The sequence below is a fragment of the Ictidomys tridecemlineatus genome, chromosome 2 (genome assembly GCF_052094955.1).
Source record: "Ictidomys tridecemlineatus isolate mIctTri1 chromosome 2, mIctTri1.hap1, whole genome shotgun sequence".
Lineage (NCBI taxonomy): Eukaryota > Metazoa > Chordata > Mammalia > Rodentia > Sciuridae > Ictidomys > Ictidomys tridecemlineatus.
The window spans coordinates 129,761,198-129,784,909 of record NC_135478.1 but is presented as its reverse complement, the minus strand read 5'-3'; the positions used below and the strand labels follow the sequence as shown (position 1 = coordinate 129,784,909).

At 46.8% G+C, this 23,712-nt stretch overlaps 1 protein-coding gene across 2 annotated transcripts in view; it reads right to left on the bottom strand.

Annotated features, from left to right (window-relative positions):
- Nucleotides 1–23,506, bottom strand: part of Tns3 (tensin 3) — a 266,681-nt gene extending 243,175 nt beyond the window's left edge. Inside the window, exon 1 of one of the 2 annotated variants that reach the window (XM_078039777.1) lies at nucleotides 23,357–23,506. The gene's annotated coding sequence lies outside the window, so the exon portion shown is untranslated. Of the gene's footprint in view, nucleotides 1–22,785; nucleotides 22,977–23,356 lie in introns of those variants that run through there. The other variant, XM_078039776.1, reaches the window with a different exon arrangement.
- Between the last annotated feature and the right edge of the window lie 206 nt (nucleotides 23,507–23,712).

Here is a 23,712-nt window from a genome sequence, read left to right as displayed (position 1 = left end):
AGGTGTCTTTACAGCTGTAAACAGCAGCAGTCCCAGGAACAGCACCATGCTGCTTTTTCTCAACAGTGGTCAAAATAAGAGCAACATCAGAAAACAGACCCAGACCCTCCTTGCAAATCCAGCTGTGTACATCATATTGTCTGAGGGACCCAAGGTCTCTGGGCCTCATGTCCACAGTGAGGAACCCAAGGCCAGCCAGACCTGTCCCAGGTAAGGTGTGGAGATGAGCAACATATGACCCCGTGCAGCACCTGGTAACCCTATGTGACACCACCTGACACCAAATGACACAGTGTAACATCCAGGTGAGCCTCAAGTGCTCCCACAGAATGACACCCCCCCCCCATCCCTGGCTCCTGACCCTCAGGGCCAGGTCAGAGTCACCTAGGCCTTCCTGGTATGACTTCTCATAAACATCACCGTGACACCATGAAGAAACTGAGGTACGAGATCAGCTCCTTGCCCAGAGCGAGATGTGACATGAGACCCAAGTGGGCAGGCACCAAGGGACCAGGACAGTCATGCGTACCATGAAACTGAGTTTATCCTTCTGTAGGTCAAGGTCATCATAAGCTTTTCCTCCCCTTGTTCTAGGAGTTGGGTGTGAAACAGAACTTAGTGATCTGCATTTTGCCCAGTGACCTTGGGCAAAATGACCTTTGACATCACTGACCTCATCACAGAGACAGCTGGGCCTCACTTCTCTACTGTGGTGGTGCCCACTATGGCTTCGCACCCTGCAGGGGCCTAAGAACATCCCCTCAGGATTCAGCCTCAGAAACAACTCTCCTCTTTGAAAAAATTTTTCCATGTATTTTGGGGAGTGTTTTGTTGTCGTAGTTGTGGTTGTGATCTGGTTTTCATGACTCACTTGTTTTTATCTCATGGACCCCATGAAAGAATTCAGTAGTTGCCTTCATCACTCTGGCTGCCGGGAAACTCACAGCCAAATCTTGTGGCGACCAGGACTTTCTGCCATAGCCGTTAGATGCTGACATTCCATGGGCTTCAATCTTTCCAAGTCTTTATCTTCCCTTTGTCATGAGTTCTATTTCAATATCTGCATGTTTTTCATATCATTTTGAGAAATTGGAAGGCTATTAAATTGGGAAAATGAGTTAAGAGTCTGTGAGCATGGATTTGGGGGTGGCAAAGAAGAACATAAGAAGCACCTTTATAATTGCTGGAAGACATCTATCTATGTCCTGGGTTCCAGCAGGCTGCTCCACCTGGTCCCGAGCAAGCACAGAAGCACAGAGAACTCCACATAGCTCCACAAATGCTGACAGACTTTGGACTCCAGCCCTGAGGGCCGGCCCTCTGCTAACCTGTGCCAGTTCCAGGTTTACATCTCTTACTTCTAGGTCACCACGAAGCACAACAACTTTCACAAACCTCAGAGACCATCATTCAAGTTGACCGAGGAGGAAACACATCCAGAGAGGTAAGTCCACCAATCCAAAGCCACAGAGTAGATCCTCCACATCCTCAGACCACACACACACTCACTGTGGATGAAGGTGGCCCCTGAGCATCTTTCAGCCTCAAGAACAAGTCCTTGCAGCCACCGCCACTCAAGAAGCATCAGCTAAGTGCCAGTGCTGGGGATCATAGGTCACAGGACTTCAGCCTTTCCGTCTCTCTTCAACATGCTTTGGAGACCCCTTCTTCTTGCAACAGAAAGGGTCATGGATCAAGTCATGTCCCCTAACAGCTAATCCAGTCAGCAACCAGCAAACCTGACCAGGCACTTCTTGGCCAGGCCCTCTCCCGGGGCACACAAGGCTCCCAGGACAAGTATAGCTGCAGCCAGACCAGCCAGCAGCAAAGGTGCCATCAGGAACACAGAGCACCCTGTGCCTGGGACTCCTTCTCAGACCCAAGCCAGTGACCAAGCTTCCAGGTCAACAGTCACACCAGCTGTACAGTGAGTCAAAGATTTAAGAACAGCTCCAAGCCAGGCACGCGTGTAATCCCAGCAGCTGGGGAGGCTAAGGCAGGAGGATTGTGAGTTCAACGCCAGCCTCAGCAACTGCGAGGTGCTAAGCAACTCAGTGAGACCCTGTCTCTAAATAAAATACAAAACAGGGCTGAGGATGTGGCTCAGTGGTTTAATGTCCCCAAGTTCAATCCCAGGTACCAGAAAGAGAACAGCTCTGACGCTGAGCACACTCATGCTTCCACTGAAGCCTCATTCAACGCTCGCTTACAGCCTTCTGACAGGTTTCTCAGGGAAAAAGCATTAAGAAATGGGGGAATGAGCTCCTGGATCACGGGCCGTCCAGCCATGAAGCAAGACTCACCGACAAGACCAAGTGCTTGGCCCCTGCTGCCAGGAAGCCCCTTCTTTCTAGAAGACATTAACCCCATCACTGCAACAAGACAACTGAAAAAATCAGCTTAGAGAATGAAAGATTTATTTGGGGTCATGGTTTCAGAGGCTGCTTTCCATGGTCCACTGGCTCCATTGCTCTGGGCAGGTGGTAGGGCTGAACATCATGGCCGAAGGGCCTGGTGCAACAGAGCTGCTCAGCTAACAGCAGCTAGGAAGCACAGAAGAACTGAGGACAAGATACAGCCTTCAAAGACATGCTCCCAGTGACCTGTGTCCTCCCCCGAGTCCCACCTCCTGAAGCTGCCACCGCCTCCCAGTGACACCGCCATCTGGGGACCAGGCCTTCAACACAGATCTGTTAGAAAACCCTTAGGATCCAAACCATAACATGAGGACATTCCACCTCCCCACCAGGATCTGCTCAAAGCCAACCTACGAGGCCCTGCGCTGCTTCTCCAGAAATGACCCCCTTGGTTTGGCCCTGGTCACGTGTGAGGCACTGTACCAACTCACGACAGCTGAAGGAGGAGGCCACTCAGCAAGTGGATCCCGTTGGGTGCTTTTAGTAACCCTATTTGCCAAATGGCATCTATTACCCTCTCCTCTGCCCCAGTCACTGACTCTAGGGAAACCAGTGACCTGCGCCTGAGGTGGTCAGCGCTAAGCATCTGTGGACACAACAAAATTGTAGAATGCCATAGAAAAGCAACACTCTTTCTCACAAAGTGGCACCAATGAGTAGTTGGCAGACATCTTTTAATCCTGAGGAGGCCCACCTGAGAGTAGAGGCAACAACTCAAAACACAGGAAAGGGAGATGTCCATGGGCAGCTTGATGGAAGTGGCTTAATCAAACCAAGTCTGATGTCCATACTATTTCTGTTTATTCTAGTTACATAAATCAGTAAATACTCACTGGGCCTAAAGAACCTTTCACATCACCAAAGGGAAATCAGTTGTCTAGTGAACCCATGATAATGAGTGGAGATTCCACAATGTCTAGTGCAGATTCCTTGCTGTGATGGTTAATTTGATGTATCCTCTTGGCTAGGCCATGGTGCCCAGATGCTCAAACATCAGTGTCAATGTTGTTATGAAAGTTTTTAAGAAACAATTAAGGGCTGGGGCTGTAGCTCAGTGGCAAAGCGTTTGCCTAGCTCATGTGAGGCACAGGGTTCGATCCTCAGCACCACATAAAAACTAACAAATAAGATAAAGGCATTCTGTCCATCTACAACTACAAAACAAACAAAAAAAATTTTAAAAAGAAAGAAACAATTAAGAGCTATGTCAAGTAAACTTTGAATGAAGCAAATGACACTCCATAATGTGAGTGGGCCTCATCCAATCAGATGAAGACCTGGCAAGATAAGGCTGAGGTTCTCAGGAGAAAAAGAAAGTCTTCCCCATGTAACCTTTAGACTCAAGCCTACAACTTCAAAATCTTCTAATCTTAAACAGAAATTCAAACTGGGGTTGTAAAGAGCTAAAAGGAGTTTTCTTAAGTCTGAGCCATAAATGCAGCTCTTTCTGCACAGGGACTAAGAGGCTTTGAGAATGCAATTGACCAGTCTGACAGGATATGTTTAGAGCACGGAAAGGCTTCCTTGCAGATTTCAGACTTGCCAGGCCTCAAAATCATGTGAAGGAATTCATTCCCACATATATACAGATGGTTCCCAAATAGGGTGGTTCCTCTTATGATTTTTTGACTTATGGTAACACAAAAGCAATACACACTAGGTAGAAACCACACTGAGAATCATGGATTTTGATCTGCTCCTGGTCTATGAGATCCAATACTGTGGATGCTGGGCAACAGCAGGCAGCCACAGTTCCCAGTCAGCGGTGAGATCAAAGGGGAAGCCACCTATAATCTATGGTGCCCTGTGTCGCTGGGTTGTGATGTTCAGTAGGTTGGGTGTGTTAAGCACATTTTCAGCCTATAATATTTTAAGTTTACAATGGGTTTACTGGGAAGCAGCCCCCATATTAAGTGGAGGAGTATGTGTGTGTATGAATATCTCCAAACGGTTCCGTTTCTTAAGAGAGCACAACTAACAGGCCAGCTATGAACCAAGCTCTGGGCCATTCCCCACCTCCATCCATCCTCATAGCACATCCAAACCTGTGGACACAGCCCCTGCCCATGGCATGGCAGGTGTCCCCACATGTGCACCAGGCTACCCAGCACACCTGAGATCTAAGCAACTTGACTCCTCTTTAATTAAAAAGAAGAAGGAGGAGGAGGAGGAGGAGGAGGAGGAGGAGGAGGAAGAAGAAGAAGAAGAAGAAGAAGAAGAAGAAGAAGAAGAAGAAGAAGAAGAAGAAGAAGAAGAAAGAAGTAGAAGAAGAAACACCACTGTCCCCTCTACACAAAAGCAGCTTAGATTGCCTCTGCTAGGTGAAGAATAGAAACAAAGCCTCAACCAGCTGAGCTTCCTGTAAGGACACTGACCTCCAGAAATGTTGATTTTTTTATTTTTTCACTCCTGAAGGTAATAAGCCAGTCCTTGGAGGACAAGGTCAAATAGGAACAAATGCTAAAAATATGCACAAAATTATGCTGGTGAGCACCAACGTCCCTCTCTAATGCCGCGCTCTTCTGGGTGTCCTAATCTTAGACAGCAATTCAAATTGGGGGTGTAAAGAGCTAAAAGGAGTCTTCTTAAGTCTGAGCCATAAATGCAGCTCTTTCTGCACAGTGACTGAGAGGCTTTGAGAATGCAATTGACCAGTCTGACAGGATATGTTTAGAGCACAGAAAAGCCTAATGGAACTTTAAAGCTACCTGGTTATAACTGCTTCTCTGGTGTTTCAGACTACATCACACACAGGAAGAAGGATTAGTCTGGAGGAGCAGTTCTAAGCCTTGTCAAGCCAACCTGAAGTGTCTGGTACAAGAGGTCTGGGGTGGAGCTCAGAGTTGGCATTTCCAAGGGTCCTCACTTGGATGCTGGTCTGGACTGCAGTACCACTCAGTTAGACAAATATGCCAAAACATAGGCTCCCTCTCAGCAGAACTAAACAGACAGTCGCCATACCTGGCAGGTGAACCCTGCTCAGGCATTGTCATGTTGTTCTATGGGAGAGCAGCTACATTAACGGGTCCATGGAGGTTACACATGGTGCTACCTGAAGCCCTTCACTACCTGAGCAACTGTGTAAAAACGGCAGGTAGCTGGGCATGATGGCACACACCTGTAATCCAGCTACTCTGGAGGCTGAGACAGGAGGAAAGCACACTTGAGGCCAGTCTGGACAACTCAGCAAGACCCAGCTTCACAATAATAATTTCAAAGGGCTGAGTATATACTTCATTGGAAGTATAGGTGCTTAGCATGGGCAAGCTTCTGGGGTAGATCCTCAGAACTGAAAAAGAGAGGAAGGCAGGAAGGCAGGAAGGCAGGAAGGCAGGAAGGCAGGAAGGCAGGAAGGCAGGAAGGAAGGAAGGAAGGAAGGAAGGAAGGAAGGAAGGAAGGAAGGAAGGAAGGAAGGCAGGCAGGCAGGAAGGCAGGCAGGCAAACCGAGGGCATTTTTCTTTCACCAGATTTACAAAGTATCTAAGGAATAAACACAACAAATAAAATTTTCTCCTGGTCAAGACTGTCTTTTAGACTAAAGAGCTTCCCACCCAGGTCAAAGGAATTGATAAGCAACAATCTACATGCAAAACAATAAGTGTTTCTAAAATACTTAAAAACAGTTAAAGTCTACCATTTCGTAACCTCCAATAGATTCAGGTGGAGGCCACATGGGATTTCTTCTGTATTATTTCCTACAACTTCTGCAAACTGTCTCAAAACTTTAAAGTCAGCATAATGAAAAAAAAATAACAATAGTATTAAAATAAAGAAAATAGGGACTCAGTTTCAGATTTCAGAGCACAAATACATAATCCGTGCAAAATATAAACAATGGTGAGGCCAAGTATGGTGCTGCACATGGCTCAGGAGGTTGAGGCAAGAGGATCACAAGTTCAAAGCCAGCCTCAGCAATTTGGCAAGGCCCTAAGCAACTCAGTGAGACCCTGTCTCTAAATAACATCCAAAAAAGGGCTAGGGATGTGGCTCAGTGGTTGAATGCCCCTGGGTTCATTCCCCGGTACCAAAAACAAAACTAAAATAGTGGGATTCTGAGTGGATTTGAGCACAGAGATAAACCACTCTAGGTACAACTGAGATATCTGGGGTAACATGCCATTCAATCAACATTAAATTTCTCTGTGCTTATCGAGTACGGTCGTGCACACCATAATCCCAGCTGTTCAGAAGGCTGAGGTGGGAGGATTGCAAGTTCAAAGCCAGCCTCAGCAACTTCACGAGATCCTAAGCAATTTTACAAGAGCCTATCTCAACATAAAAATTTTAAAAAGCTAGGGATGTTGCTCATAGTTAAGCACCCCTGCGTTAACTCCCTAGTACAAAAAAAAAAAAAATTTTTTTTTCTCTGTGCTCATGGTCATGAGGTTGAGCAATATGGGAAAATGTCCTTGTTCCTAGGAAAGGCAGCTGAAGTATTTATGGGTACAGCTCATGATGTGTACAACTCATTTCCACAAAAGATAAAAGTCAATGTGGCCAAAGGACAAAAAAAGAACAAAAATCCTGAACAAATAGAAATGAAGGTTATATGAGAGTTCATTATCCTCTTCCTTCAACATTTCTAAAAATGTGAACAATTTCCCAAAAAAAAGAAAGTCAGGAGGGAAAAGTTTATTTTAAGTTCTATAATGCACTAAGCTGATCAGTACTTCATCTTCAACTTCCTCTTCACTTTATGTGAAAATACAGATCCAGTGAATGCTAAATTCAGCCACAATGGAGCCAAACTCTAGCCCTGTGATATGGGTCACAAAGTAGCCAGAGAGATTTAGCACCCAGGAGAGGGAAGCAAGTGGGAACTGCGATAGAGGGACCCCAGGTTTCTGGGGTTCAGGGCACACCCTGACCCATTGGGTGGAGACACTCTGACCCCCAGCCTTAGGATGCCTGGACCCTTCCGTGATAGAGGGATTCCCCAGAACCCTGGGTAATGGAAGAATGTCCACAACCCCTCAGTCCTCACCACCCTGGCTGCCCCACTCAGGACAGACCTTCTGTCGCCGACTTCAGGAAGGCCAGGCTCCACACCTGACAATATAATGAGATAGATCTCGGAGGTGTGACCCAGGCAGCCAGCCTGACCCTGAGCCTGGTGGTCCCAAGGTCATGCTGCCTTTCACACTCAAGTAATGGAGATCAGAGGCTTGAGCAACACGGGGCGGGGCTGCACAAGGTCAAACCGACCTGCATCCGTCAAGAACACCGTGCCTGGCCTCTAGTCCCAACAGAGATCTCAACCTTCACTAAAGCTGGGCCTTTCAACAGGGGCAGGATCCTCTGAGGAGAGGAGCCAAGGTCAGGAATCTCTGGATGCCGGGTTCAGGACACTTTGTTTTCTGGTTTCCTAGTGGACCTGACAAGAATGCACCTATAGGCTGCCCCAAAGAACAGTACAGGAAGCTGAGAGCATCCACTACTTCCAAAGCCCGCATGCTGGCAGCAACCCACATCTAAGCTTCCTCCTAATATTCCCTGCAGCTATTGGTACCCACAAGCACCTCAGCAAAGCTCCACCCTCAGTGGCACCCTCAGGCCCTTCCACCAGCGGCTCTGACTCAAACCCAAGACAGGTTGCTGCAGGCGGCTGATCTCATTCAGAGGGCCTGAAGGAATGATCCGAGCCTCAGGAGAGTGTAAGGCAGCAGTGAGACCTGATTGGGACAAGTGCCCTTGCCCTGAGGTACAGGGCCAGAGGCTCACAGGAAACGTGAGGGAGTGAAGGAGAGTCAGGAGAGTGAGACCCAGGATGTCCCTGCCTTCATGTCCATGCTGAGAGGACAGGCAAGCTGCCTAACCCGCTGAGCCTCGGCTTTGTGAGGGCTCAATGTATCTGGGACACAGCTGCATGGAAGAAGGCATGAGGAGGGAATGAATGAACAAAGGAAGGAACAAATGAACCTCCCCTTGCTCGGGGCCTCCCACACAGTCAATAATTCATGCCAGCCACGTTCCTGCCCACCGCCTCCACCCTGGGGTGCGTACCTTCTATTCACGGCAACCAGCCCGAGGTTTACAAGCTGCCACTGTTCCACATTCATTCACGCAGCTGGAAACAGAACAGTGCGTTATGGAAACCCGGGCAGATGTGGGGGAGTCAGGAGCTGCCACCCCAGGACGCGGCGCCATGTGTTCTACCGGGGCCAAGGCCAACCACCAACTGACAGATACCATGGCCCTTGAGTGGGCTGCAGCAGCCTCTCTGGGGATGGGCACATGGATCAGCTGACAGAGAGATAACCTGTGCCTGGACGTGCTGTCTCCCCACCAGAGCTGGCTAACAAAGCCCACGCTATTGGCAAAGCTGCCCACCATCACCTCACCCGTTCCCCATCCCAGCAGCTAGCTGGTGCACTTGAAAGTGCCAAATGAAGGTGCTCTCACAAAATTCGACAGGTTTCTTCAGTGCATTCAGTCCCAAGTACAGAATTTGCAAACGTGCTCTGGGTAGCTTCAGTAGAGAACAGATAGTGTAAGTGGAGCATCTCTTCCTAAGAAGGGTCTGCTGGACACCCGGCATTCTTTTATGAGAACCAAACCTTCCCTTAAATGTTAGACAAGAGATTAATGCCTTGCTGAGGGGTCTGTATCAAGACTAGAATCCATTTGGAGAGAAAAGCAGAGAAAAGAATTCTTGCCATTTTACTATATGATTTCAAGGAAACTCCATCACATGCTCTGTCCAAAAAGAATATTCTTTTGTGCCTCAATCATGGTAAAGTAACAGCTTTGTGTTGGCAACTCTCATCAGGGAGCCTTTAGGGGCTCCGAGTAGGCATTTGCCATCAACTTTCAATAAGACGGTAACTGGAAACATGGCTAATTTCCAAGAACATAACACTAGGCTAGATTTTCAAATCTCTAAGAGGAGGCACAAATGGCTCGGTCCTGAAAGTTAAAGGAGTATATTGCAAAGCAAAACCCCAAGAATGAAACCCTGCGAAAATTTGGAAGTTTGTGTGTGTGTGTGTGTGTGTTTAGTAAAGGCCACCATCTAAGAATGTACCCAGCTTGGCATGGCATTGCCTTCCCCCCAACATGAAACATGTTGTACGTCAGCCAAGAAGGCTGGTCTTCTGCCATCTGGAGGACAGAATGGAGGCTCTGAATGAGGAAACACCTTGCCCAAGGATACACAGCAATCTATCTCTAAGCTCCTTCCAAAACTCTTATCATGGGGGGGGGGGGGCGGGAGAGAAGAAGAAGAAGCCACAGCCTTGGTTCTTGTCTTTGAAGGGGAGAGAGATCAACTAACAGTATACAACTCTACCCCAGAGTTTATTCGCAGGGAAAGAACAGGGCTAACTACTGGGAATGTGGGTCTGTGATGGTCAGCATGCCACTAAGACACCTGGGAAGGCCGGCCAGCCTTCAAGCCATCCTAGTCAGTCTGTGGGGGACCGACCTGGAGGCACGGGAGCCTTTTTGCTCTTCTCTGGGTCAAATCCAAGTGGATCAAAGACCTAGGAATTAGACCAGAAACTTAACAACTGCTAGAAGAAAACATAGAGTCAACATTCCGACATATTGGGTTGCAGGCACCAACTTTCTTAACAAGACCTCTGAAACTAAATAAATAAAATCAAGAGTCAATAAGTGGAATGGCTTCAAATGAAGAAAGAGTCTATAGAATGGATGAAAATTTTTGTCAGCTATTCCTCTGACAAGGAGGAGTATTCAGAATATATAAAGAACTAACTCAAAAAGCTCAACATCAAAAAAAAAATGACCCAATCAATTAATAGGCAAAAGAACTAAACAGACATCTTATTATTATTATTATTATTATTATTTTATGTTTTGGCAATGCTGGGAAATAGAACCTAGGGCTTCACACATGCTGGGCAAACACTGTACCACTGAGCTACAGTCCCACTAAACAGACATCTTTCAAAAGAAGAAAAGCAAACAGCCAACAAATAAATGAAAACAACATTCACTATCTCTAGCATTCAGGGAAATGTGGATCAAAATTACACCAAGATTTCCTCTCACCCCAGTCAGAAGAGTAACTTATCAAGACTACAAATAATAATAAATGTTGGTGAGACATGAGGAAAAAAAGAACACTCATTCATGGTTGGTGAGACTGCAGACTCCACACTCTGGAAAACGGTGTGGAGATTCTTCAAAAAACTAGGAATAAAACCACCTTATGACTCAGCTATCCCACTTCTCAGTATATTTATTCAAAAGAACTAAAATCAGGATACTATAGTGATACAGTCAAATCAATGTTTATAGAAGCACAATTCACAATAGCCCAAAGTTATGGAACCGGCCCAGATGCCCATCAATAGATGAATGGATTAAGAAAATGTGACACACACACACACACACACACACACAATGGAGTTACTCAGCCACAAAGAAGAATAAAATTATGGCATCTGCTAATAAATGGATAGAAACAGAGAACATCATGCTAAGTGAAATAAGAAAAACTCAAAAAGTCAAGGGTCAAAGGTTTTCTCCCAAATGTGGAAGCTAAAGTAAAATAAGGGAAAAGGGATGGGATATCATAAAGATAAAGAAAAGGTCAGTCAAATAGAAGGAGATGAGGAAGGAGGGAAGAAGTATGGGAAAGGGGAGAAAATGTGGAATGAATTTAACAAAATTACCCTAAGTGCATGTATAAACATACCACAGTGAATTCCACCTTTATGTATATTGATGAAGTACCAACCAAAAATAAACACACAAATGAGCAAAAAGAAGATGAGAGGAGAAGAGGAAGAAGATTCGCAGATGGAGAAGGGGAGGAGACACCAGGTACTGAAATGGAGTAAATGAAATTCCATGCACATCAGATTATGTCAAATGAAACTAACTGTTATATATAAATATGATGCATTAATAAAAGAAAAAAAAGTCTTCTTTTGAGTTCAGTGCTCCTTCAAGGGGTGAATAACTGCAAATAAAATTAAAGCAACAGCATTGACCCTTAGTTTTTTATGCAGGAGGAATCCTCACATGCACAATGTTACAAGTACAGTGAGGCTCATTGAGGTCCTTCTTATTGACCCTCATCTTTGTATTACTTCAGAGGAGTAGGGGACTTTCCTAGGGTCACCTGGAGAACACATGGCAGAGGCAGGTGTGTCACCTTGTTGCTGCAAAGCCTGCTCCCCCAGGGGAAACAGGCAGAACCAGCAGTGCCCAAGCCCAGGCCCTCCTCTTATTTGCACAAAACCATCTGGCACTATAGGAGATGGAAGATCTGATGTCCCCAGAGCACACGGGTCTGACGACAGGCAAAATACAGCGGAAACAACCTGTATGAATAAATGAAAGGACAGGCAGTAATTCCAGGGGTCACAGGGACGCAGGACAATAGAGATGACTGTCGGCCAAAAGTCTGTCAGCTTCACTCATTTGTCCAGCTCATCTTGGCACCAAAAACTGAAGCCCTAGTCTGTCTGGACCTCAGCTGGGCCGGTACTGAATTCAACACTGACAGGCCCCAGCTGGACACACACCAAGAGTCCTGGCCGCAAACACCCACCCATCAGCACTAAGTGGCTTCGGAGCACATCCAGCCCCATCAGCATGCAGCTGGCCCTAGGTTGCTGGTTTTACTCTTGTGCATGGGCCCAGGGAGCCACAGCAGACAGAAGGGCTAAACCAGAATGTGAAGATCTGATTTAGGGGAACCATTCGTACCTCCCACCTGGCCTGCCTCGGACCAGCAGGGACAGGAATGCAGCCCCTTGGGGATTGACTACAGGCCCAGGAGAGGGGTCACCTCACTGTTAGGTGAGGCTTCAAAGACCACGTCACAGACTGCCTGAAAAATCAAACAGGTGCCCAGATACCTGACCATTCAGAGCCAATGTGGACTTGGTATATTCTTAAAGAGACACTAACAAGAATCACCTGCTCAAAAACTAGCCCCAAGCTAGGGATGCGATGTGGCTCAATGGCAGAGCCCTTGCTCAGCTTGCACTAGACCCTGAGTTCAATCCTCAGCAGTGCATTAAAAAACAAAACAATAAAATCACCAACCCTAAGTTGAGGGATCATGCAGAGGAGGAGTTTAGCTTTCACCCCAAGGGTTACAGGAAGTCATTACAGTCATTCATATGAAGACAGCACAGAAACACAGGAGTCAACTCAGGATAGGGCAAAGGATTCAGGAAATCATCCACACAGAACCACTGCAAACACCTAGACAAGAAGAGGAAAGTGATCCTGTGCTTTGGTACAATGAGAACGGTGAGCCTTTTAAAAATGTAGAGCCTTACATTGTTGGTTGGACTGTATATTAGTAAAACCACTATGGAAACCAGTATGGAGGAGCCTCAAAAGAGTAGGCATGGATTCACCATATGACCCAGCTACACCACTTCTCAGTATTTACTCTGAAGAATTAAAGTCATCTGGCTGCAGTGATACAAATGGCCAAACTATGGAACTAGCCTAGGTGCCCATCAACAGATGAATGGATGAAGAAAATGTGGTGTATCTACACAATGGAGTTTTATTCAGCCATGAAGAAAAATGAAATTATGGCCTTTGCAGGAAAATGAATGGAACGAGAGACCATCATATTAAATGAAATAAGTGAAACACAGAAGGTCAAGAGTCATCTGTTTTTTCTCATATGCAGAAGCAAGAGAGGGAAAAAAGAAGGGGGAGTGGATCTCCAAAAAATCAAAGGGAGATCAGCAGTAGAAAGGGACCATCGAGGAGCAGAGAAGTGCTGAAGAGTGATAATAGTCAAATTATATTGCTATATTGTGCACATGTATGAATATGTAACAACAAATGCCATCAATATGTACAACTATAGTGCACCAATCAGAAATGTGGAAAAAGTCTGGGCGCCATGGCACACATCTGTAATCCCAGCGGCTTGGGAGCTTGAGACAGGAGGATCACAGGTTCAAACCCACCCTCAGCAACTGCAAGGCGTAAGCAACTCAGTGAGACCCTGCCTCTAAACAAAATTTAAAAAATGCAAAATTTCTTGAACAACCAATTAAAAAAAAAAGAAAAAAAAATACAAAACAGAACTGGGGATGTGGCTCAAGAGTCAAGTGCCCCTGAGTTTAATTCCCAGTACTCAAAAATAAATAAATAAACCAGTGGAAAAAAAGTTAAAAATAAATAAAAATGTAGAATCTTCATTCTTGTGGTTTTATTATCTCCATAACAAACAAAAGACCTTAAAAACATGGTGCACTCCCATTAATGACCTGTACTTTGGATTATTCTTTTTCAAATGGAGTGGGAGTTAAAAGAACAAGATCAATCAATTCTGTGTTGTCAGTTACTTATCTCACTTAAATTTTTTATCAGCACAATCTGGCTAAAATCACAATCTGGCTTTCCAGTGGGAAATGAGAAAGGTCTCCAAAGGGTGCTCAAGGAAACCCAAGTGCACTGGCCAAACCTTGAGGAAATGAGGCTCGTGTTCTATCCCAATGCAGGCAGGACCTCCAGAGATGAGGCTACACGGTTGAGTATATCCCAAAAAAGTTCACATGCTAGAATCTCATTCCTCTGTGTGATGGTGCAAAGAGCAGGTGGGCCCTTTAAGAAGTGAGGCCACAGGGAGGTGGTTAGGTCTTGGGGCAGTTGCCCTAGAAAGAGGCCATAGCTGTCATGGGAGCCCAACTCCTGAATTGCAACCTGGCTTCCAGTTTTAAGATGTGATCTCCTCCTTCTGGATCTGGTCCCATCATTGTGATGGGACCTCCATTAGGGCCTCAAAAAGGCTGAACCAGTGGGACCGTTCCACCTTGGCCATTTAGTCTCCAAAAGTGTAAATTAAATAAACCTCTTTTCTTTAAGCCAGTTATGGTGCCACACACCTATAATCCCATCTACTCAGGAGACTGAGGCAGGAGAATGGCAAATTTGAGGTCAGCCTCAGTAACTTAGGGAGAACCTGTCTCAAAATTTTAAAAAGGATTTATTTTTTTTTCTTTTAGAACATTTTTTTTATTATTGGTTGTTCAAAACATTACATAGCTCTTGACATATCATATTTCATACATTTGATTCAAGCAGATTATGAACTCCCATTTTTACCCCGTATACATATTGCAGATTCACATCGGTTCCACATCCACTTTTTTACATACAGCCATACTAATGTCTGTTTAAAAAAGATTTAAAAGTATGGGGATAAAATTCAGTGGTAAAGTGCTCCTAGATTCAATCCTCAGTATCAAAATATAAAATTAAATTGAAAAATGAATCCTCTTTTCTTTAGAAAACTAGTCTGCCTCATGTATTTTGTTACAGTAACATAAAACCAACTAATAGGACCCCCCATCTCCCCTTCCTTAGGAAAAGGGGTCAGGGCCCCAAGTACAGGAGCCCACTTTCCCAAACCCCATTCATTATTAAGCTAATAACTAACTACCCTTTGTTGAGAGCCAAGGGCAAGAGGTAGCCAGCCTTGCCTTTCCACAAGCCAGTGGATGACACTTACTAGCTTCACAGTTCTACAACAACCTCATAGAGTAACATCGTTCTTCTTTTATAGTTTGTACTCTTGGAAATTTTGGTGCAAACTGTCTAGACCTCTCACCCTGGGGATCCCTCACCTCCCCCTACCCTGGATTAGTGGGCACTGTTTTAGATCTTGCAGCATAATTGTTCCAAACGGCTTGGAAGATTGTCCCAGGATCTATCTCAGTTTCCCTAACTAAAAGGATAGAACACTTGATCTTGTATCTTTCTATTCCCCCTTTGCCTTCTGCAAACCCCCTTTGTTACTCCAGGAACACCCCAGGTAATTGCTTTCCTGGGACCTGGGCCCTCATTGTCCCTCCCCCAGATGTCTCCCATCCCATATCCCCCCAGGATTCACTCCCTCACTCTCGTCACCCCACCAGCCCCTTGGAAAGAAGGCCAAGCCGCCCACCCATACAAAGCGGCCCTCTGCCCCCTCCTCAAGGGCCCCCGCCAGTCCTGCCTGGCTCAGAGCTGCCAATCATCCCGAGTGAATATAAGGATGCTTCCGCCTCCCTCCTCATTCCTCCAAATTTCTGACCAATTCTGCAAATGCCCATGATGGAAAAGATGCCAGTCACTCTGGTCCAACATGTTCCAAGGGAGGGAAAAAAAGGAGAGCCTGTTTGTTGACATTCCTGACTTGGAATTGTGAACACATTCTTAGAGGCTAAAAATTAACCAGCATCAGCCACCAAGGGCGTTATGGCCATGCTCACTGCTGGTCCCAGCAAGCTTCTTGTACTGATCAGAAAAGCCGCCACACTCCAACTGCTCAGGGGCCGCCAGCGCCATTAACAGAGCCAAACCAGAGCAAGGCCAGGTTCTGTGTTGTTCCCTCCGAAAAGCAGCAGAGGAAACCCAGCGTAATTGCACTCATAGATCATAGGCTCTGGCATGTGGTTCCCAGACTGAACCATTTATCCAAATTAAAACCATTCTCCAGCAACAAAATCAGACCCTTTTAATTGAAAATAAAACCAAGCAGCCCCGAAGGCTTTTTTTTTTTTTTAATGAAAGACATTCTTCCTGCTTTCTCATTCCATTAATCACTGAGTTTACACAATCTGTCAAAATAGCTCGGTTAAGAAATCTCCCTCTCCCTTTTCCGCCAGGCCTGGTTTTTACCCTCTGGACACCAACCCAGCGGTGCTAGCAAGAGACAGTAGGCAGACACCATGAAAATGTGAGAATCCAGTGAGCCCACTGCCTCAACAGTAATTTGAATATGTCAGGGAATCCCAAAGAGTTTGTGGTCACATGTGGATATCTGCCCAGAAGCAGGGACTTGCACACCGTGTTCACCAGCGCCAAAAGTAGAGGCTGCCCAGGTGTCCATCAACTGATGAACAAAGTAACAAAATGCAGCATATCCATTCGGTGAAATATTATTCAGCCTTAAAAAAGGAAGGAGATTTTGGCACATGCTACATGGGTGAACCTCAAGATATTAAGCCAAGTGAAATAAGCCAGTCACCAAAGGACAAACACTATATTGACTCCACTTTTATGAGGTCCATGGAGGCGTCAAAGTCATTAACACAGGAAGTAGAATGAGGGTTTACCAGAGGCTAGGATGAGGCGAGAATGAGGACTTAAATGTTCAGTGAGTAGAGTTATAATTCTGCAATATGAAGAGAGTTCTGGAGATCCAGGGAGGAGATGGTGGTATAGCAATGTGAATATGCTTAAAGCAAACTGACCTATACAATCTAATTTGGTTCAGATGTTAAATTTTACATTACTTACAGCTTTCCACAATTAAAAAAAAAATGTGTTCTTTGATACCAAACAACCTGCTAGAAATCTAAGAACATGACTAGATAGTATCTGCCCAAAGATCTATGTGTAGTGATAGACACATAACACAGATGATTGTGGACAAATACTTAAGCACAAGAACGAAAGTACCTCCACATACTGTTCACCAGCAGTCCTGTTTATGTAGAGTTATTTGCAGATTGGGAAAGACTCCTATTGCCACAGTGATTTTTAAGATGCAAGATACAAAATAATACAAACAGTATGATCTCAGCTTGGTAAATTCAAAAGCATAGAAAGCTAAACTTGTCGCCTCGGGTGTTATGGTTTACATCTTAAATGCCCTCATTCCAGAGCTCTTGTGTTGAAGGCTTAGATCCCAACTCATGGTACTATTGGGAGGTGGTAGAAACTTTAAGGGATAGGGCTTAGGGAATTGTCACAGGGGTGTGCCCTCTAGGGAATGCTGGGAGCCCAGCTCCTTCCTCTTTCTCTCTTCTCTTCCTGGCAGCTCCTCCACCACCCTCTCCTGCCATTATGTTCTGCCCCACCACAGGCCCAAAAACTGTGGAGCCAACTGACCATGGAACGAAACAACTGAGACCATGATCCAAAACAAACTTCCTCTTCTTAGAAGTTGATTATCTCAGGTACTTTATCACATTGACAGAAAGCTGACTAACAAGGAGGTGGAGGGTGAGATTTGAAAGATGTTGTTCCTGCTTCCTTAGAATTTTTTTTTGACCTTTTGCAAGCCTAAAATGAGCACCTATTACTATTTTGTAGAAAAATAGTCAAAAAGCAAGTTCGGAAGCAAAGACACATTTGCTTCTTGAGAGCATCTGCTACTCCCTAAGTAAACAGATGACAACCCTGGCCTACCTCCTCCCACAGGACAAGAGGGAAACACATTCTTAACCAGCCTGGGGCCCCCACCTGCCTCCCTGAGCACACAGCCCGGCCACCACATGTTTACAAAGTCTCTTTCCTCTGCCCCTGGCCACTAGACTCTGCAGGCCTTTCCAGAGGAGACAAACTGGAAACACCTGTCCCATCATTGGGACAAACTCATCTATCACTCTGGCCTCCCCTGTGTCATCTAGTCATCATCCCATGCACTCCCCAGCCCCCAGCTGGGAATCAGATAACACCTCCAAGAAGGGGGAAGTCTTCCTGGCAGCAGGCAAGGTGCTCTTCAGACCCAAGGGGTCAGGGGAATTCATCAGGACCAAAGCAGTACTGGGGCTGGAGCCAGCAAGCAGGGAGGGCGGGGTCACACAAAGTAGCACCCTGCTGTAGTTCCCACCCCAAGCTCAGGATCCCTAGCGAGTGCATCCCAGGCTGTAGGTGAGGAATGACCAAAATCTCCCTGGACAAAGGCTAGATTTGCCCCAGGTTTGTGAGATGCCAGAGCCTGGACTATTTCATGGCCTCTCAGCCTGAACACACCTTTGATCTACCTCCAACATGGCCAGTGGGGAGAGGGGTGAGCGCCCAGGGAAATCTCTAGGAAAGGTGAGGATTACAAAGTAGAGAGGAACGCCAGGACCAGGCCAAGGGAGGCCTTTGTTCTGGAAGGAATGTGCACAGACTCAGACACCCTGGCTAATGGCCCAGCATGGCCCCAGGGCCGTGAGGCTGGCCAGATGTGGGCCTGCGCAGTTTATTGTGCGGCCCTCAAGTGAGTGAAATGCTGCAAACTGCAGCTGTGCTCTAAGGTAATGGGGAGAACGTGGATTCCTGAACCCTCTGGTGGGAAATAACCGACTCCCAGGAGCCTGGAGTGGGCTGGGCTGTCCTGTAAAAAGAGAAGCAACTGCAGACGGCCTTGAACGGCCCTGCCCACCAATTCCTCAGCAGTTTCTTTCTTTCACTCTTGCAACTTGTGCATTGGTGTATAAAAAACCAACTAGTTATCATAGACATTTCATAAAATCCACACACAAGTGGCGCCATGTCACACTATTGCTGCCAAGAAACCATGAAAGACGACACCCTTTGGTCCACCTGGAAAGGTCTCCTGGTGCTATGGGGTGTGGCCTGGAAAGGGGGAGTGCTCATAATCATTAGCAGGACGCCCTTGTTAAAACTTCCTGGGTGCCAGGCTTGGTGGTGCCTGTGTGTAATCCCAGAGACTTGCAAGCCTGAAGCAGGAGGATCACAATTTCAAGACCAGCCTCGGCAACTTAGCAAGACCCTGTCTCAAAATAAAAACTAAAAAGGACTGGGGATGTAGTTCAGTGGTAAAGCAGCACACCTGGGTTCAAAATATCCAAAACCAAAAAAGAAAAAAGAAAAGAAAAAAACTTCCCGGGTGCTACTTGGGCAGTCAGAGTCAGGATTTCTGAGAGTCTTCTAGCTCATTCCTCAGGACCTCCAGAAAAGGAAAAAAAAAAAAAATATATATATATATATATATATATATATAAAGATAAAAGCCAGTCCTGGAAAGGGTGTATAAATGTGATTATCTCTCCAAAAAGAGAAGAGGAAGAGGAAGGGACGGCAACTTAACACACCATAATTAGAGCTGAGAGAGGAAGGAAGAGAAGAAAGACTGGTCTCACTGTCCGAGGAAGCAGCTGGGGCTGGAGCCTGGCTGCAGAGGCTGGCGGATGCCCTGAGCTGGAGCCTGGGACTGCCCACTCAAGTAGGGGCAAGGTGGTTCTTTGAGAGGCTGGGCCATGAGTCTGTGACTAGGAAAATCCCACCTCTCCACAAGGGCTCTAAGCACTGCAGGCCTGAATTCAAATTCAAGACTTGCTGTCCCATGACACGGGCAAGTTGCTCAAGCTTGGCTCTTACCGAAAATGGAGACAAGCAGGACGACTTTCATGGATGAGCAACAATCAGATCATGGATAGAAAGCCTCTCAAACTGGCATGGCTACTCAAGCATTTGCAGAGGGCTTCTGGGGGCTTCCTGCCCAGCCCAGGGGGTGGAGACAAATACAGAGAGAACCTCTCCTTGGGTGGTCTCTCCAAGAAGCACTCTTTGGCTTGATCAGGGGATGCTCTGAAGGAAAAAAATTTCTAGATCACCCATCTTTCATTCATTTTGCCAACTTAGAACAAAACTTATTATTAAAAAAAAATCAACAAAATTATTTTTAAGAGTCTAGGGATAAACCAATTAAAACAAATAATTAAAAAAAAAAAAAAAGAGTATAGGGGTAGTTCTGATGAACATCAATTACCATCTCCTTCCCTGGCACAATGGGGTATTCCAAGGGCTCCTAATTTGCACTGACCTTCACCCTTAAGCAAGATGTCTCTGATCATTGTTCACCCTGTCTTTAGTGGTCTCCTCTCTAGAAAAAGTCCCCAGTGGAGACTTGGAGGTTTTCTAAGAGAACAGGAGCTGGACAGCAGGATGTACCTCAAGAAGAACACATCACATGGATATGTGGGATACCCCTGCACAAAACACATTCCTGATATAGAGTTCAAACAGAAAGTTAAAGAAACTTGGAGATGCTTTTTTTTTCACTTTTACAAGAAATGGGCATGGTGAAAATCAATATTCCTGCTCTTGAGCTGCACCCAAAGAACTGTACATGGGACATGGACCTGGATAAGGACAAAACATGCTCTAGGATCCAAAATGCTTGCTGAATCTAAGAATGAACACATGTTCAATGTATTTCCATGAGAGTGATTTTTATTGGTATTTTTTAATTTTTTATTTATTTTTTGCAGCACTGGGGATCTAGCCCAGGGCCTTGCACATACTAGGCAAGTAAGTGCTCTACCACTGAGCTCCATCCCCAATCCATGGTGTTTTAAATATAGTGTACAACCCCTTACAGCAAGACAGTAGGGTGTTTAAATACCAGTTCTGCATGAAGATTCCTATGAAGATGAGGATGATGTCCTGCTCTTGGCTTCACTATGAGGATTAAAAGAAATAATTGTGCTCTGAATTTTTTGAGCACTCTCACTAACTGTGATAAATAAAGTAGTTCTAAGTCAATCAAATGCTTACTTAACCAATTAACCAGATCCCCTTATTCTAGATCAACAGGGATAGCAGCAAAGGACTATGGATTGTGGTGGCTCACCACCTGGATGGTACAGGTAAGCTGATGACCTCCCATCCAAGTGTTGCTTATCATAGACCTGCAGGAAGGAGCCAGGGGTTCCCAGGTCAGTGCACCTCCTGGAAAGCTTCAGTCCAGACCCTATTAGTCCTCCTACCCAGTTTCTGCCTTGTAGAGCAGACCCATCAGTCTCCCCCCAAAACAGGAGCCCCCTCCCTGAAAGTCTACAGGAGAAGTCCAAAGGAACTCTTGAAGCACTCAGCTAGCAAATATCTCTGACCACTAAGTTCAGAAACTAGGTCACTGAGAGGGAACAGAGGCCTCCCCTGATTGTATGTAGGGAGTTTCCTCCAGGCTGATCCTAGAAAGGACCACAGCATACAGAGTCAGAGGGCTGGGCTCATCCAGACCCCCTAATGATTCCAGGGCTTTAGAAATATGCTTGTTATTTTCCTCATCTGTAAAATGGGTCCTGCAAAAAGAATCCTGCAGAGATAACGTTTTGCGATTGCCAGATAGAGGATCAGAAATCTTCCCCTTTGGCTTCTTCCACTCACTCTTCTTGCCTCATTGCCTCCTTCCCAGGTCATTGTTATTTCACGGGCAACACCTCCTGCAGTCCAGGAACATATTTTGACCCTGTGCCCTTTAGCTCTGGGGTCACACTCCCAAGTAACTCAATTTCAAAACATTAGGTGCCAGAGCAACACTTTGTAAAAAGCCAATCAATTTGCATTCAGGAGCATGCAGTTCCCTGAAGCTACTACTTTTTTCTACCTTCTTGGTGGTATTTAAGGAAATAATTCAACTGCTGCTGCTGATAGCTTTGGCAGCCTCAGCTGAGCAAGGGCTGTCCAGACATGCATTAGAATCCAATTGTCAGACGTGCAGCAGCAGCCAGGAGAAGAGCCCCAAAACCCCACCGTCCTGTCCAGGAATTCTAGGCTACACCCCCACGCTTCAACATCTTGGGCTTTACCTCTGTTCGCATATCTTTAAAGTGGTAAAATAACCCCAACTCCTTCCAAGGGTTGTCAATTCGGTAAAAAGAAATAAGAGCATGCAAAGCATTTGGTAAATGCAAATAATCTTGCACCCTTTATTGCTCTCTTATTACTTTAGGAGGTCACCATTATTTTGCCTGAAGGTTGGCCTTTTCCTCCAGTAAGCTCTGGAGCACCCAGCTCTCCTGCGGCCCCCTCCCCCGCTCTGTGCAGGTCCGGCTCCGGCTGGGTACTGGCCTTGCCTCTTCCACCCTCCAGCTGCAGCCACTCCCCACCCCCTTCCTGGCCCTCAAGGCCTCAGCACAGAAAGGCCTTTCTTAATACATGTTGACTGATTTGCAAATATAACCTCACAGGCCCCAAATAGGTCAGAATCAAAATCATACAGACAGGCAAATCTCATTCAAAAGGGAAAGAACTAAAGCACTTTAAAAAAAAGATTAAAAGGCACAGACCAAAAGCCACATGGAAACAGACCAAAATGTCAAAGGGGTTAGTTCTAAAGGGCTACTTGTTATTAACACAAGAGCTCTTCGTTCCTATTTTTCAGTATATTTTAAGAGCCCTCTATCACCATACATTCAAAAGTTTAAAAAAATGAGAAAATAATCTCAGAAAATGAATGTGTGTGACCGGGCTGCGACAGACCCTGGGGATCTTCCCAAGCGGTTGGGACCACCATCGTTAATTGTCTCCGCTGGCCCCACACCCTGGAGAGCGCTTTTTGTTTTCCAATCACTTTGGAGAGTCCAGGTCACCTGCTGGCATTGTCTGAAGAGTGCTAGAGAGCTCCTAGTTCTCTTCCCGCCACACAAATTCTCAAATCGCATCAAGCAAACAACCTAAGAGCTCGCTGTTAGAAGGCGGCACTGCATCTCAGAGACCCCAACGACCTGGGGACCCTCCTCCTCCCAGCTTGTCAGAGGTAGCGCCGCCGTGCCAGAAGGAGCATGCCACAGGTGGCCCCCGGACCCGGACACCACCCTCCTAGTTCTCGCTCCTTCAGAAGGAAGGAAAGGTGCAGAGGGACGCCCTGCCTCTTAAACACCAAAAGGAAAGGGAAAGAGACGCATCAGGACACTTGCCTGCAAAGAGCGGGAGAAGGGTCCCGAGCTTTCCCATTGCAGCCCCAATAAGCCGCTCTCCGTCGCGGAGTTCCAAACGTGTCCCAGGGAGCGAAGTCCGCCCGGCGGCGACCGCGACAGTGCGATCAGTCCCCGCCCGCGGTGCAGGGCGCCCAGGCGCCGCGGGCCCTGACCTAGCCGGCCCGCTTCCTACAACCCCGGCTTAGCCCGTCCGAACTCCCGACACCGGCCGAGCTGGCCTTAGCCACGGCTCTGTCCTGTTATTTCTGCTAAGCTGGGTCTTCTAACCGTCTCAAACCCCGTGACTGTGTGCCCCTAGTCTAGGACCCCATACGCCCTAGCCACCGTCCCTCTGGGTCTCTGTCCCCGCGCCCCAAGTTGTCTCTGCGCCCAGCTCCTGATGCCTGCACGTCCCTGACCTGGCCCCAGCGCCCTAGCGCCCCAGCTCCGGAACCCCGCGCGCCCAGAGCCGAGTCCCGGTGCCCAGGGCGCAGGAACCCGCCAGGGTCCGAAACAAAGAGCGCGGTGGCGCGTGGCCGCGTCTCCCCTGCCTCCCGGCCCCAGTACCTGGGCGAGCCCGCGGCGCGGTCCGGCCAGGCGATGGCCGCAGCGACGCTGGGAGCGGATCAGAGCGCGGGCGGGCCCGTCCTCCTGGCTGGCGGCCCGCGCCCGAGGCAGGGCCCCCTCGAGGCGGCGCGGGCAATCGCCACAGCCCTCTCCCGGGGCCCGGCTGGTCACCTGGCCTCATCACCCTAATAATGTGGCGCGTTTCCATGATCTAGCCGGCTGGCTCCCAGTTCCTAATGATGTGGACCCCTGGACCTTTCTTCCCTAGCAGTAGTGGGCATTGGGAATTATTAGATCCACTGAACAGCCCAGGCTCTTATTATTCAGGAGGTTGGAAGGTTCTGGTTCGGTGGAAG